This window comes from Triturus cristatus, chromosome 11 (assembly GCF_964204655.1).
Source record: "Triturus cristatus chromosome 11, aTriCri1.1, whole genome shotgun sequence".
NCBI classification, from domain to species: domain Eukaryota; kingdom Metazoa; phylum Chordata; class Amphibia; order Caudata; family Salamandridae; genus Triturus; species Triturus cristatus.
Genome location: NC_140594.1, coordinates 1,107,357,606 through 1,107,361,088, shown reverse-complemented (window position 1 = coordinate 1,107,361,088; position 3,483 = coordinate 1,107,357,606).

Genomic DNA, 3,483 nt, shown 5'->3' with positions numbered 1-3,483 from the left:
AGGACCGCTCCTATCCCTAGCTCAGAGGAATCAGTCTGCACTATGAACTGCTTGGCATAATCTGGAGCTTTTAGAATTGGTGCTGAGGTCATTGCTTCTTTCAGGGTGTCAAACGCCTTTTGGCAACTAGCTGTCCAGTTAACCTTCTTGGAGGTGAGTCCTGTGAGGGGAGTCATAATGGACCCATATCCCTTCACAAACCTCCTGACTTGGGTCTGGGTTGTTGGAGCTACCCAGTCCAGGATGGCCTGGATCTTGGGTTGTACCTGGCCTCCACCAACAAGGTGGCCCAAGTACACTACAGTGCCCTGCCCTATCTGGCATTTGGATGCCTTGATAGTGCGGCCTGCATTTTGCAGAGCCTCTAAAGCCTTCCCAAAGTGGATCAGGTGATCCTGCCAGGTGGAGCTAAAGACAGCAATATCATCAAGATAAACTGCACTAAAGGACTCCAGCCAGGACATGGCTCACCAACCTCTGGAAGGTGGAAGGGGCATTCTTTAACCCAAAAGGCATCACAGTGAACTGATAATGCCCATCAGGTGTGGAGAATGCGGTTTTCTCTTTTGCTTCTGGGGCCATGCCAATCTGTCGATACCCTGCAGTTAAGTCAAAGGTACTGAGGAATTTGGCTGCTTCCAATTTATCTATCAATTCATCTACTCTTGGAATAGGGTGAGCATCTGTCTTCGTGACAGAGTTGAGCCCTCTATAGTCCACACAGAACCTCATCTCTCTCTTTCCACCCTGTTGATGAGGTTTGGGGACCAGAACCACTGGGCTAGCCCCAGGGCTCTGCTTCACTAACTCCAGCATCTTGCTGACTTCAGCTTTCCTTGACTTGGTCTGACTGACGATAGATTTTGTTTTTGACAGGTACTGTCACCAGTGTCCACATCATGGGTACACCAATTTGTCAGACCAGGGGTCAAGGAAAAGATGCTAGCATACTGTTGCAAGACTTGCTTGCAGTCAGTCTGCTGTTGGGCAGAGAGGTGGTCTGAAAAGACTACACCACCCACTGACCCATCTTGTGGGCTGTGGGAGAGGTGGTCAAGGAGAGGTTCACTCTGCTTCCTGTTCCTCATCAGTCACCATCAGCATGGTGATGTCAGCCCTGTCATTGTAGAGCGTAAGGCAGTTCACATGGATAACCCTTTTTGGTGTCCTGCTAGTGCCCAGGTCAACTAAGTAGGTGACCTCACTTTTTTCTAGGATAGGGTAAGGGCCACTCCATCTATCCTGGAGTACCTTGGTGCCACTGGCTCCAAAACCCACACCTGTTGCCCAGGTTGAAATTCAACCAGTGCAGCTTTTTGGTCATACCAGTGCTTCTGAAGCTCCTGGCTGGCCTCAAGATTCTTGGATGCCTTTTCTATGTACTCAACCATTCTGGACCTTAGGCCAAGCACATAGTCCACTATGTCTTGTTTGGGCTCTTGGAGAGGCCTCTCCCAGCCCTCTGTTACAAGACAAAGTGGTCCCTTCACAGGATGACCAAACAGAAGTTCAAAGGGTGAGAAACCTACTCCCTTCTGTGGCACCTCCCTGTAAGCGAAAAGCAGGCATGGCAACAGGACATCCCATCTCCTTTTGAGTTTTTCAGGGAGCCCCATGATCATGCCTTTCAATGTCTTGTTGAACCTCTCAACAAGGCCATTGGTTTGTGATGGTAGGGTGTAGTAAACGTGTACTGCACTCCACACTCCTTCCACATGTGTTTCAGGTAAGCAGACATTAAGTTGGAACCTCTGTCTGAAACCACCTCCTTAGGAAACCCTACCCTGGTGAAGACACCCAGGAGGGCCTTGGCTACTGCAGGAGCTGTAGTAGTCCTAAGTGGAATTGCTTCAGGGTACCTAGCAGCATGATCCACTACTACTAGAATGAATTTGTTCCCTAAGGCTGTGGGAGGTTCAAGTGGACCCACAATGTCCACACCTACCCTTTCAAAGGGCACGCCCACCACTGGCAGTGGAATTAGGGGGGCCTCTGGGTGGCCACCTGTCTTGACAGGTAACACAAGAGCTGACAAACTCCTTCACCTTTTGGTGCATCTGGGGCCAGTAAAAGTGAATTACTAGCCTTTCCCAAGTTTGCCCCAGATGTCCAGCTAGGGGGATGTCATGAGCCAAAGGTAGGAGGAACTCCCTGTATTTCTGTGGCACTACCAACCTCCTGGTGGCTCCAGGAGTGGGGTTTCTTGCCTCAGCATACAGTAATCCCTCTTCCCAATAAGCTCTGTGATTCCACTGACATCTCCCCTTGCTTCTGAAACAGCTTGCTGCCTCAGGCTTTCAAGAGTGGGACAGTCTCGCTGACCCTGGCACAGCTCTTCCCTAGAGGGTCCCCCTGGGCCCAAGAGTTCAACCTGGTAAGGGTCAAGCTCCATGGGCTCAGTTCCCTCAGGGGTATCCAAGTCCTCTCCCGGTGGATAGGGGTCCTGAGTGGTTTGCTGTACAGATGCTGGTTCCCCAGTATTCTTACCTCTTCTCTTGGTTGGTTGGGCCTTGGGAAGTACGTGCCTGCGGATATTCTTCTAGCAGGCAATATTGTCATGTGTTCTGGCCTATTCTATTCTTGGAGCGTGCACCTCTCGTGTCCCCCCCCCCCCCCCCCCCCAACCATCTTTTCCATTGTTGGTACTCGGTGCGTTGTCAATGTGCCTTGAGCATTGCTGTATTTTGTTGGGCGGGGCATGCATTACCCGAGCAGGTGTACTGCTAAAGTGTCTAGTTTTTCATAGGCTTTTGGCCACATCGTGTCCACCCTTGCTTGCGTTTTGCAGAGAAAAAAAACCTGAAGTAAAAATAAATGTGAAATAATAAAATAAATAGATCGGGGATGGAAGAATAGAGAATTAAATGTTCTCCATGTTAGAACCCTTCTTCGTTTAATGTTGGTCTTGTTCTTCTAGGGCCTTACCATACTTGAGTTAAGGGGGTTTGTGTATGGTGGTCCTCCTTTTATTACTTATCAAGGCAGGAGCCTGATGGTTTCTACTTGCTCGTATGAAGGCTGGTGCCTTATTTTTTCTATTGGCCATGTTGTTACTAGCCCTGGGTGGAGACCTTCGCTCCGCCTGCGGAGTGTGCGGAGATTTGCCTCCTCCACGTTCCGTGGAGAAGGCAAATCTCCGCACACTCCGCAGCATAGCGGAGTTGGCCAGTCCCCGCCTCCACCCCCCCATAATAACAATAAATTATACAACTAATAAGTCAATTTAAACCACTTACATGAACTGCGGCGTCCTCTGGCTGCCCTCCGCCTCTTCATCGCCGTTTCTGCTAATTCTTGCGAAAACTGCACACGCGTCAGTGCATGTGCATTTCTTTTGAGAAATGCTCGTGTGCATGCGCAGTTTTCGCAAGGATTAGCAGAAACAGCGAGGAAGAGGAGGGCAGCCCAGGGACACTGCAGTTCAGGTAAGTGGTTTAAATTTACTTATTAGTTGTATAATTAATTATTAATAATATGGGGGGG